The 12,643-nt window shown below is 44.9% G+C and overlaps 1 long non-coding RNA gene across 1 annotated transcript; it reads left to right on the forward strand.

The window, feature by feature from the left end:
• The first annotated feature begins 586 nt into the window (after positions 1–586).
• Positions 587–12,247, forward strand: LOC119373235 (uncharacterized). Its single transcript, XR_005179790.2, has 3 exons — positions 587–733; positions 1,540–1,578; positions 12,017–12,247. It is a non-coding gene; the product is annotated as an uncharacterized LOC119373235 (long non-coding RNA).
• The last annotated feature ends 396 nt before the right edge of the window (positions 12,248–12,643 follow it).

Here is a 12,643-nt window from a genome sequence, read left to right on the forward strand (position 1 = left end):
GCAGCATGAGAACGCCAGAATCAGAAATACGGACATCCGCCTTTTCTTTTGGTCACGGCCGTTTTAGGCCTAGCCGATGGTAGCTCCACTCTACACAATGCGGTAGTTTTAGAGAACTCTAAGTATTTTGGCTTATTTTTTTAGTTTGAAATAAATTGTTTATCTTTCCATGTTTACGATTAGAATATATATATTGTAATTGATAAAATATGTTGCTCACTCAAAAATATGAAATCACTGACATGTAGATATACGGCTAATCAATTACACAAGTATAAAACAAACAACATAGAACCCTTGCACTGATACGTCTTTCTGCAAACAAATCCTTGACACATGCGTTCTAGCCTCATCGTTTATCACTCCCTGTCTTTGTCCCTGGCTAGAAAATGAATTATTCTACCAGGATATTTGTGCATGCAGGAAAGTATTGCCACATTACCTCATTAGCACAAAGTGAAGAATCAGCTACGACTAAATAACGTGTCAAAAAGTTCGATACGAACCACCCCCTGATTCGTGGAACAGAGTAAATGTCACTATATTGGAACTCGACAAAGGAAATATAAACGCTGCGCTTAGCTTGTTCCTTCATCAACTAGGGAGAGATCGACGAAAGTAATGGCATCCACACGGGCACTTCTCATCGTCCTGCTGCCCATCATCTTACTGCTTCTTAATGAAGCTTACGCGTATACAAATGTAACTCTGGAAGAAAGAAGGAATACGAACAGTAAGAAATTCTTTTCTACTATTTTGTAGTATGATGAACATTAGTTATTATCTTCACATCGATTTAAACATGCAATAACTTTTGGCACCGCCATTTTCTCGTGACTTTCGGTTTTGTAAAAATTTATTTATAGCAGGCAACACTTTTATTTCAAGGAAACACCGTGTGGTCCCATAAGCGTGATTTATGCTTTCATTCACTCGTTATGCACTATCATGTCCTCTACAAGCATTCTGCAGACAAAGGTTTTCCATGTAAACTATGCTAGTATTACCCTACCGCCGCTTATTTGCATTATTGCAGAGTTCGAGAAGATCAAATAATGCAGAATTATAAGGCCACCAGTGCCAATCGGCATCAACACCGCCGATAAATCCTACGTCATCAACCAGGCAGCGTGTGAGAATGGGTAAACCATTGCCATACACGGTCAAGTCAGGAGTTCGCAGCCTTAGTGTTCCTGTTCACTCTTTTGCGCCAATAACAAGTTGTAAGTATGACTGAGAATATCGAGAGGAGCGAAGTTTTTCCTAACGTATTAATATGCGTCTAGTGGTTTTTATCACTTGTCGCATTCATAACACAACAAAATTAAAAAAGTATGCAACTGGTAGGGGCCCCTACGAAATAAAATTTCTCAACGGTCCAATAAAAACGAGGTGTTTTACCTTTGTGAATACTACAGTGAATCAGAAGAGAAAAAAGCACTCGCTGCGGAAGAGTACGCGCGTCCGTGAGACAGCAGAAATAACTATTACTTTGGGATAAAATGATGCCCGCCCTAAGAAGCAGTCAATATTTTTCAGACTGCGACAGAACACGTGGTCAATGTCGCTATCCTGCAGGTACGTAGTCTTATTTTTGCTCTTGATTGTTCATTCGTGTTTTGATCCGTGTCTTGATTCGTGCTTATTTCAAATGTTGGCTTATAAATGCCGTAAAAATGCATATCCGTTCACTTCATGAAGCAAGGGAATTCGGAGGGCTTGTCTTTTTTTTTGTTCGAGGCAACCTGAATGAAAAACAACATATAATGGAGACATGAAATCCATAGGGGACCTTAACCGCGCTGTTTGAAGTGTATTATAGTAACTGTGATAAAGATGTGAAGGAAGTAAAGTGGACAAAAAACTACTTGCTGCTTAACCCTTTCAGCCCTGGATTTTTTATTTTTGCCGGATACTCTTTTTGTGCGTGTTTTCCTAATACTTCGGACCTCAGAAGACTACAAACGAAATATTGAGCCAGTCGTGCAAGTAATAATGGATTTACAGACATGACATCAAATTAGGTCATCAGTGCTCGCCGGTCATGAAATGAGAAACAATGGCTTCTTTTTTCCTGCTCCTCACTAGAGCACACAAAATGTGAACCACGTCTCATTTTTCAGTGTGATACTCATCGAACAGCTTCGGTACGTCGACCCGAAAATGGCGCTTACCCGCTTCAGCTTACCCGCCTCTGCGTCACCCATGATGACGATGATGATGATGACGCTCCTGGGATGATTGGCACCTAACCACTCACTTCGCTCAAGCTTCTTCTTTTTTGCGGCTCCCAGCTCCGCTAGCATGTCACAAATTTGGTGTAAATCGCAGTGGGGATTATTGAAGAAATATTCTCCCAAGAATTGGCAGTTTCGGTTTCATTGCCGAGGTGCTAGGGAAAATGTTGTGTGGTGGTGTCAATTGACAGCGCCAGCGCCGAAAGCGTTAAGGAACTTTCGCATTACGCACCCGAAGTCCTAACCAATTAAGCTACTGCAGCGGTAGTCCCATCGTTCACATTATCGGGTATTCATGTGCATGAAACGTGGGAACGTTACTCAGCGCTGCTCGTAGTCATGATGGTGTGTGTGGAAGATTTTTTTTGCCAGATCGCATCACGCAGCACGCGATGTCTGAACGAGCAGACAGCTGACCAATCAGCACTCGCATACTACCTTGCCGTAACGAGACTCTCGCTATGAATGAATGAAGGAAGGGAATTCTGAGGGCTCGTTAGCTTGTTTTCCGCAGCCTGAATGCAAGCCACAAGGAATTGAAGCCAGGGAAGCCATAGAGGACGTTAATTGTACTGTTTTAGGCGCATTGTAGTGCCTGCGATATAGATGTGGAGGAGGTAGAATGCACGAATGACAACTTCCGCCGGCAGCGACCGAACCTGCCACCTTTGGATTGCACATCCAATGCTCTTAGCAGATGAACGGCGGTGGCGATCGGCCACTCGTCCACATTATCGGGTATTTATGTGCATGAAACGTAGGGGTGTCAGTCAGCGCCGCTAGTTGCAATGACGGCGAGTGTGGAACACTCTTTCGTTTTGCCAGATAGCATCACGTAACACGTCAACCATTAACAAGCGGACAGCTGACCAGTAAGCCCTCGCATACTATGTGAATGCATCAAGTCTGCCGAAGCGAGACCTCCGTTATGAATAAAATATTGAAGCGAATGCAGGCCTTAGAATGAGATTTTTCACAATGAAGCTGTTAACGTTGGCAGTCAGACATCCGTTAGCAAAAAAAAAAAAAATGCTGCGCCGTTGCCATAGCTTGGCACAGCTGCTTCCCACATGTGCTAAAAATAGCCAAGCTGCTGCCAAGTCAAGTAGCAACCGCCGTCGCCATAGCAACCGCCAGTTTCTTACACCATGGATCAGGAACAACGATTTCATCACATTCAGAGTAGCAAGTTTGTCGCGTATTTCGGAGCCGCCCTTCGCCGTCTCCTGGCTGCGGCTTCTTCAGCCGCTTCTTTGGATCCAATCGCCACCGGCGTTGTGTTTCCTGTGCTTCAGCACGATCAGCTGAGGATCAACCAGCTTCGCTGTGCCAAGCTGTGCGCAGCTTAGTGCAAGCTCACGCAGGCTAGAGTGAGCAAGAAGTCCTGCTCACTGTAGCCTCCAAATATATCCTTCCTAGTCCATATTTACCAGTTCTGAGAGAAATTCACAAGTTTTCGTGTGTCTCGGTTTAATGAAACAAGAAATGAAAGTACCGACAACTACACACTTAGTTTTTAGCTGAATAGCTACTAGCGAATACAAGTGGCCATCTATAGCACAACTGCTTTTGTAACATAAGCGACCACCGTAGCAATATACATCATAAAATGGTAATATTACTCGGTCGTTTAATAACCATCTAAGTAAGCGCTTCACCGAGCCATGGTTTAACCTATGAACTTAGTGAGCATAACGATGTCTGTAGACGGGACCTTGGGGAATTTTATTGCACTAGTTTCCTAAGCTAAGATGCAACTAGTGATAAATGTGAACTTCAGCACCGCTGAGTTTCTCTGTATTGAATTCTTTAAAGAAACAACGCACGCCCTTGTTCCCAGACCGAGGCCTACGCAGTGCAACGTCCGTAACTCCCTCCTTTGTCTAACCTCTTCTCCCGTGGCCCTCACTCACTTTTTCTCCGTAAAGCCTTTGTTTCTTCCCCCTGAAGCTCTTTTTCTCTGACCAACCACCCCTCCTCCTGTATAACTATTGCGCAGGTGGACCGTAAAATGAATGGAACAGTTGCGACAAGATGGGAAACGCAATCGGGGAAGGCGGAAAGTTAGATGAAGTTAGGAAATTACATATTTCGCAGGGATAAAATGGAATCCGCTCGCACAGGATAGGGTAAACTGGGCACCGTTGGGGGATGGTTTCAACATGCATGAGACTAAAACAGGCTGAGAATGATGATGATGATTACCCATTACACGCACCCACGCCATTCCCAGAGGTACACTTTGTTATTGTGAAAGTACAGTACAGTCAGTGGAGGACCACCCATGGATGTTATTGCCGTAAGAAGACATGGAATATTTTGAGCTATGCTTTTGCGTATAAAGCGATATAAGTATTTCTAAGCGCCGCAAATCGAACGGAACTTGACAACTGTATGCGTCAAGTCTCCCTCCACGTCTGCGTAATTCGACAGACGGCATTGGATCATGACAAGGAATTAGGGGCATTGTGCAACCGCAGCTGTTGCAGCCGCCTCTGCAATCAAGCGCGTTCTATAAGGAAGAGCATCGTTTTTCGTGAATAACTAGTCATAGAAGCCATCTTTGAGAAACAAATTCTCAGAGGAAATAGTCTAGGCGCCTATCCAGGCGCCCTATGGAAGCGGTAACATCACTTATGTCGGAAAACCCGCGCCGAGTTGCGCACGAAGCTTGAAGTATGAGAGCCTAGGGAAACATTCAAATTTTACATTCTTTTCTGACCACTTAAAATTAAATCGCGATAAAACCATTGCATCGATTGGTTTGTTCCCATGGATTTATAAACTTCAGTGACTCATCTCTCAGCTGGTTGTAGCAGGAGCTCTTGAAATGGCAAAAAAGTAATATTGTTCCACAATCGAATTTTCCATTACAAATCTGAGGGAATTCAATGTGGTAATTATATAGGCGGTCTTCTTAGACAATACAGATCCTTTTAAATTATTTTGAGAATGAGGCTTCGGTAGTTTCCGGACACAAACCCCACGTCCAGGCGGAAATACTTAGCCGCAGGTGGAGGGACAGGGTTGGGAATAATTAACAAAATGCCAATTAACTTTTTATTACTGCTTTCATTCAGTTCTTTAAGTCGAAAAATTGCAGAGCGTGGCAATGTATAGCATGCCCTTTTTTTATAAATCACAATACTTGCACGTAGTTCGAGATATGCATCTTCGAATTTTAAGGGCGATATCGAAACTGATCGCGCGGGGAGCGGACCATCTTTTGCGTCTGAACAGAACTACCCGTGACAAATAAGCAACGAAATTTATATGAAGGCGTGTTGCGGCCGTATCTATTCGTGAAAAGCTGCAAGTCATCTGCCTTGTGCCAGAGCGCCACGTTACCTTTGCATGTAGTGTTTGGTGCTTATCTGTTTCTTTCAAACTACACGCAAGAAAACTGCAGTGTCAATCTTTCTTTGTCTGGGAAGCACAAAACCCAGTAGCAGCTACTGCGGCTCTTCTTCTTGTGGACAGGGGAAACGCACTCCAAATCTACATACAAGACACGCACTACACATCAATAAATTACACCATTTCCCGCTAAAGGGGGCTATGAGTGGATGCGAAGCCGGAGCACCTGCACGATCGCGTTCCGTTGGCGTTCTTTGGGCATGCTAGCGACCTCGCGTCGTGGAACGCGAAGAGGAACGCTACGCGCGTCTTGTCTTTCCTCTAGCCTGGCCGTTAATTCTCACAGGGCGAGCGGGGAACGCAGTCGGCAGGCGTGCGAGAGGGGGGCAGCGTAGAAGTGGAGAGAGAGGGAGAGGGGGCGCGCATGCCCTGGTGCTCATCGCGGCGTTGCGCATGAGAGAATTTCGGCATGTCTAGCCCGCGTTTCAGAGGAAGAGTGGAAAGGGGGAGGCGAGAGGGGAAGTGGAGAGGGGGTGGGGAGATGGGAGAGAGAGAGGGGAGAGGGCGAGATGAGATGGAAAGTGGAGAGGGGATGGGAGAGGGGAAGTGGTGAGGGTATGCGCATGCGCAGTAAGGGTGGTCACGCCGCACACCACCACCGCCACCACCACCACCGGATTGAACTCCGCCATAAGGTACTTCGCATCTAATAAGCAAACAGTAAGGCATCTACTTACGTATTTCAAAAGACTTGCCGACTTTCATGACCAGAGTCAGCTTTGGTGCGCCTCAATTCAAATTTCGTCACTTCCCTGTCATGAGAGGTTCCGGTCAGATGTAACAGTGCGGCCGCGTTTCTTACGCGCCGGGTGCCGTGAGTTTCGATTTCGCTCCTAACATTCGATTATGAAGATACCTAATTACCTGCAGCTTTCGTGATCGCTAAAATAATCGGTATGCCATAAATCGATCCGCACTACTTTCTAATATAAACAACTGTCCTCAAGCGTTATTTAACAAATTCATCAACGAGTTTTTTTTTTAATAGTCGCGTGAATATCGTTTTAGCCGATGAAAAGTAATTCCGCCTTGGCAAAGAGTTCATGTAGGAAAACGACAGGAGCCTGACTGTAATAGAATTTTTTATTTTAAAAAAACCTGTGTTGTGTGAAAAAACGAACACCCTGTATAGTTCTAGTTTTTGACCACCGTGGTGAGTTGAAGCGATGGCCGATTGCTTTGAATTATGCCGAGCTCATTGAATTCACTCAAACGACAAGCCCGAGTTCGCAGGTTCGATGCCGGCTGCACCGACATTATTTTAAGAGCGAAGCTCTTAAAACTCGAGGTAGAACGCCCGCCGTGTCAAGAAACCCTCGGGGTTGGCTGCTTCTCGCCTAATTTTCAGCGTCCATCAAGCGCAATTATTAGACACTAAAGTATAAAAAGTTGCAGCAGCCCAAGCACTGGTGCTCGGGCAATGGAATATAGTGAATAAATTAGAGGGAGCTCATTTGCGTTACAACAAATCAGAATTTTCAGGTACGTGGTCATGTTACTGATCGTGAAATACCTTGCAATAAGTTGGGAATATTCATTGTTCTTCGATCATGTCGGGTTAATTATATAGAGAAAGCAAGCTACGCTAAGCTTCTTGACGACTCCGTGGATATTAAGTCTGCTGTTAACCCTTTCCCTCCCGAGCCATTTGGCCAAAAATGGTACAAAAGCGCCCATCTTTTTTACTAGACTAATTGTTTCTACATATGTTCAGACGGCTGAAAAACATAATAATGGTACTCCATTTGCAAGATACAGGAAAAAAAAATTAAAATTTGCAAATTTGGCTTCTATGAACTGCACCAGGAAGATTTGCGGAGCCTCTCTAGTCCTCGGTGCAGAAAATCATTGCTAAATAAAAAAAGCACCGTGACATGCGAGGCCTCGAAAAGACACAATGGATGCCCCGCGCGTGTTTTCTTGACCTCTATTGGCGTCCACTGCCGATACGTCGAGACGCAGTCGTCATCAGAATCTGATCGTTTAAGAATATTATACTGCTTTGCGTGGTCACGGTCGCACTTACAGGAGAAGTGAAATTGTTCTGCATTCTCCGAGTCCAACAAAACTTCGCCGAACAAGCGTGATTTTTTAGATGCGAAGTATCTTATGGCGGAGTTCAATCCGGTGGTGGTGTGCGGCGTGACCACCCTTACTGCGCGTGCGCATACCCTCTCCACACACCTCTCCACTCCCCCTCACCATTCCTCCTGTCCTCTTCTCCTCTCCAATTTTCTCCTCTCCACTTCCCCTCTCCCCTCCCCATTTCCACTCTTCCTCTGAAACGTGGGCTAGACCTGTCGGAATTCTCTCCTGCGCAACGCCGCGATGAGCACCAGCGCATGCGCGTCCCCTCCCCTCTCTCTCCTCTCTTACGCTTCCCCCCCTTTCGCACGCCTGTCGACCGCGTTCCTCGCTCGCCCTGTGAGAATTAACGGCCAGGCTAGGGGGAAGACAAGACGGGCGTAGCGTTCCTCTTCGCGTTCCACGACGCGAAGTCGGTAGCATGCCCAACGAACGCCGATGGAACGCGATCGTGCAGGTGCTCCGGATTCCCATCGCCTCATGGTCCCTTTTAGCGGGAAATGGTGTAATTTTAGGGGCGTAGCTCCTTATGATCTAGGGCAATCCCTCGTCCCTCCGGCGTACCCAGTAGCGTCTCCCTTATCATACAATTTATGGCACTGTCCAATAGAAATGCATGCAAACTGCAGTTGGGTGAAGATATACTAGATGGCGCTGTACGCATTCTGTGTCGCCAAGGAAGCCGCTGCGAAACGGGCTCAACGAGAAGCGGACCCCAGAATGTGAGAGCGGGAAGCGGCGGCGTTTCTCCGGCAACGTTCCCCTGAGCTTAACGTCATACATGAATGGGCAAAATTTACGAGGATTGACGGTTTACCAGATTACCTCCGGAGCTTCGCCCACTCGTCATCATTCAGTTCCTGGATATGGTGCTTTTTTTTCTTCAGAGCACAGATGGTGCCGAATATTGCGCGCACAGAGACGAAGATTTCCACCATTTTTAATTCTTGTTGTTAAAGTCGTTTCTCAACGGAAATGCATGATTTGGGCGTGCATTTTTTTTAATGTTTACGGAGCCATCTGGCGAGGCCAAAGAGAATTGACGAAATTGGACTAGGGTAGCTAGTTTGCAGCGCCGCAAAACGCTTGGACGAGCTTAGGTCGTCATCAGTGGGAGCGGTACGAACCGTGTTGACGACTCATCTCGTCTTCGATAGGGAAATACATAACGTATTCTTCAAGTAAGACGCCTAGGTTTTTGCGGATTTCACACATTACAGCGCTTGTTTGTTTTGTGCAAGGATACATGGATGCTCGTTGAGGATTTGCGCGGAAAACTAAAATCATTATGCTTGTGTTTTAGAGCATATGGTCTACTACGCCATCTCTCGCAATGCCATTCTCTACGTCACAATAACCTTAACATGCCGGAGAGAAAGTGAGGCAGGCGGACGTCTGCCACGTAAGCCTCTGCGGAGTGGCGTCGCAGTGCGCTTGCTCCCACACTCGCACCAGTGGGACCACGTGATCAGGCGAAGGTTTACGGCTGCGTCGCGGGCTCTTGGTCGCCAAATATCGCTGTGGATAGCTCGCCGGCTGTGGCGTCAGTCCATGTGGTCGAGCGGAAGCGACAGGCTGAATCCAACCATGCAGTAGATATAGCTAGAGAGCAGGCTGGAAAATTGCAAGCAAAAGCGAAATTGCCTGCGGACACATGGCTGAAACATGGCCTATGTCTTTCTGCAACCATGCTTGGACTTAACTTAATCGACTTCTTTAAACTTTCAGTGACAGTGGCCACCGCATCGCAAGGATAACCTACACCTAAAAGACGCGTAATATGTGCGTTAAAGCTATCACTCATATTGTGCTTAAAATACTTGGTGAGGGCAGACTTAAGGCAAGACATGGCTATAACGTTTTTTTTTTATTATCTTCGAGTGCTTTGACGAAAAATGTAACAGCGGTTTTGAAGATCTAAGAAAATACTGCCAGCATAAGTGGTTCTTCCGCATCGTTAAGCAAATGTGTAAGAATCGTATTCCGTTATTCTGAGGCAACTCGTTAGTACAGTTCAGCCCTTCCCCATTTATTTCGAATTTTTCGCTCTCTGAGGTTACCTACTATCAAATTCCTCACCACTACGAAAAATCAAGTAATCGTCCACGTTAGGAAATCTTTAATAATAGAAATACCTAAGTCACCTTCCAAAATTTAATGTTTCTCAATCTTGCCAAGGTGTAAATCACTATGAACCGGAGTAACCTTACAACCAATGCACATCCCTGATTTCTACATATGAACGCCTTCCTTCCAACCTACCATCGTCGACTTTAATTACATGGAAAGAATTTCTGGAAAATTCCGCGTAGAAACACCACATTTATCAGTGAAAACCGTCTCATGCCCTTGTTCGTTAATGCAGTCGTTAACACATTTTACACGTCCTCAAGTGGCAAGGTGTCATAGAGGTCTTCAACATCTATATTAAAAGCTTTACAACCTCCGGGGTTCACCTCTGAGAGGAATTGAACTAGCGCCTGAAAATTTCTCATACGATAAGGGTGTGAAAAACTGAAAGAGGTTAAGCAGTTCATCAAATACTTTGGTACAGCGACTTTCCAGGTACCTTTCTCTGAAACAATTGCTGGAAATGGAATCTCGTTATGTGTTTTCGCTGAGAAAAAAACCTTTCTAAAGTCGGTGATTTAGCCTTCTTGACATTACAAGCTATTCCCTCAAGGTTGTGCCTTAACAAAAGGTGCACAGCAGGTTGCCTAACGGATGATGGTTTAAGTTTTAGCTTCCTAAAATTCTTCTTTATGGATGGTAATGCTTTTTCTGAAAACAAAGTGTCCAGCATAATTATAAAATATCCAACCTTATCTGAAATTGCTGGCCTGTGTTTCTTCTCGGAACAATAATTAAACAAAGGCCGGATAGGGTCAGTACAATTGAGATGCATACTAGAGCTCTTGATACCACCAACTCAGTCTGAAATACATTGGAAGCGCTCTCCATCAGGAACTAGTCAGGAACGTAGGACAGACGGGCCGCTGCTATAACCAAAGAATATTGGAGCATAAGAGATCACTAACCGGAGGCTGACCTTCTAATCCATCTCTACATTGTCGAGAGTGTATGTGCGCGCCATAATTCGATGAATGCGCAGTTTCGTACCGGCATAGGAATGAAGAAACAAGCGTGATGATTGAGGCATGGTATATCGAGAATAGTGGTAGTGCGTGCGTGAACCCACCGTCGATTAACTTGCTTAAAGTTGAAACCAAATGTCCTAACAGTTATCTTTCACGTAGACCTCCACGCGTACCGGATTGATAGGTTCGCGTATTGCATCGGCATGCGCAGATAAGTTTTCGTGCCTTCTTTCTTTTCCGCTGTTGTTCGTCTGTTTTGTTGTTAGTCGGCGTTTGTGGTGTCCTGACCTCTTTCTTGTGTCCGTGTTTGCAGGCCCTGTCTTTTTAGAATAAATATGGCAGATTCGCGCTAGTGGTGCCAAGCCTGAAGCTAGAGCGAAGCTGGGTGGCCTTCTTTGTTGCTTTTTATTTTTGTTTCTTTCTTTCCTGTCTTTCAGTTTATTGAATCTGGTTTCTTATGCGTTCCTTTCTATTTCTTTAGCTATTTCTTTCTCTCTATCGACCTTTCTGTCTTTATTTCCTCTATTTATTTCATTCTCATGTATTTATTCATTTTAGTTCTTTCTCTTTTCTCTTTCCGTCTCTCTATCTCTCTTTCACGTATATCACGCTATCCACTTCGCCGAGCAGAGTTTTTTATAATGCCCATACATGCTGCACTCAGTAGTGGGGTTGTCTATGGTATGGCGCATACCCACCTGTGAAATTTTGCACGAAGGCTCACAAGTTACCCATAGCTTAAACAGCCTCACTGTTCAAAAACATTTATAGGCACAGGATGGAGTACGGCGTGATTATCACCACGAATAACGTACCTGACTCACCACCTCCAAGTTGTTAGTATTCTTAATAAAAATCTTTAAGCATTCTCAAATGAAAGCGATCTAACTGAGGGTCTGAAATGTGTATTGAATTCCCATAACAGGATAGCTAGGTGGGCTACTGTGTATAGCATTATGATATGAATATTTGACCGCAAATGTGCGACACTTCTGGTGTGCGTTTCCCTTCTTCGTCCTGCGTCGTTTATTTGCGCTCGAAGTTTCATAACATAATTCCCATACTTTGAGCTCGTTCTCATTCTAATTGTTAGGGATGCGTTACAAGACCCTGATTGATATGTCACTTACAGTTATGCGTTCTAAATAAATAATACTTGACTCTATTCCTTTTTTCAAGACTGCGCATGTGACCCCAAAAAGCGTCTTGGAGAACAGTTCTGGAACACTTACTGGTACGACGAGCGCCACGACCGCTGTGGTACAAACGGATACGAATCCAACTGTAACGGATTCCCAACAAAACATGAATGTGAGGAGAACTGCCTTAAGCGTAATCGTCGTGCTTAATCCTGTACGTCGGTCATATTTTCTGAAATATACGGGGTAATAAATTGCTGGTTACTGAGTAGTGAAATGTGTGTCTGTCTTTTACTGCGTTTTCTAAGTAAGCTGTAAAGTTAGTACAATGTTTCAAGGTCTCGACTACGTGAGCTCTCAAATGAAATTGGTAAAATGTCTAGCCAAGTTTGTGAAGATACCTCCGACGTAAGCCTGTACTTATCTAGTTTGTCTCAATGGCACCGGAAGGTAATAACGAAGAGTCGAGGCCATAAACTTGCATCCCGCGACCCTTCTCACTGCGTTCCTGATGGTTATGGTAAGTAAATAACAAGATCTTTGCTTCAAGCAAAGAAACCTCGTTATTACATAGGTTAGCCGGAGCTCCTGATGATGATATGTGGGTTTTAATGGCGCAAGGGCCATGCGTGGCCAAAGAGCGCCATGAAAATGATAAAAGTGTAGC

Source organism: Rhipicephalus sanguineus, chromosome 11 (genome assembly GCF_013339695.2).
Source record: "Rhipicephalus sanguineus isolate Rsan-2018 chromosome 11, BIME_Rsan_1.4, whole genome shotgun sequence".
Taxonomy (NCBI): domain Eukaryota; kingdom Metazoa; phylum Arthropoda; class Arachnida; order Ixodida; family Ixodidae; genus Rhipicephalus; species Rhipicephalus sanguineus.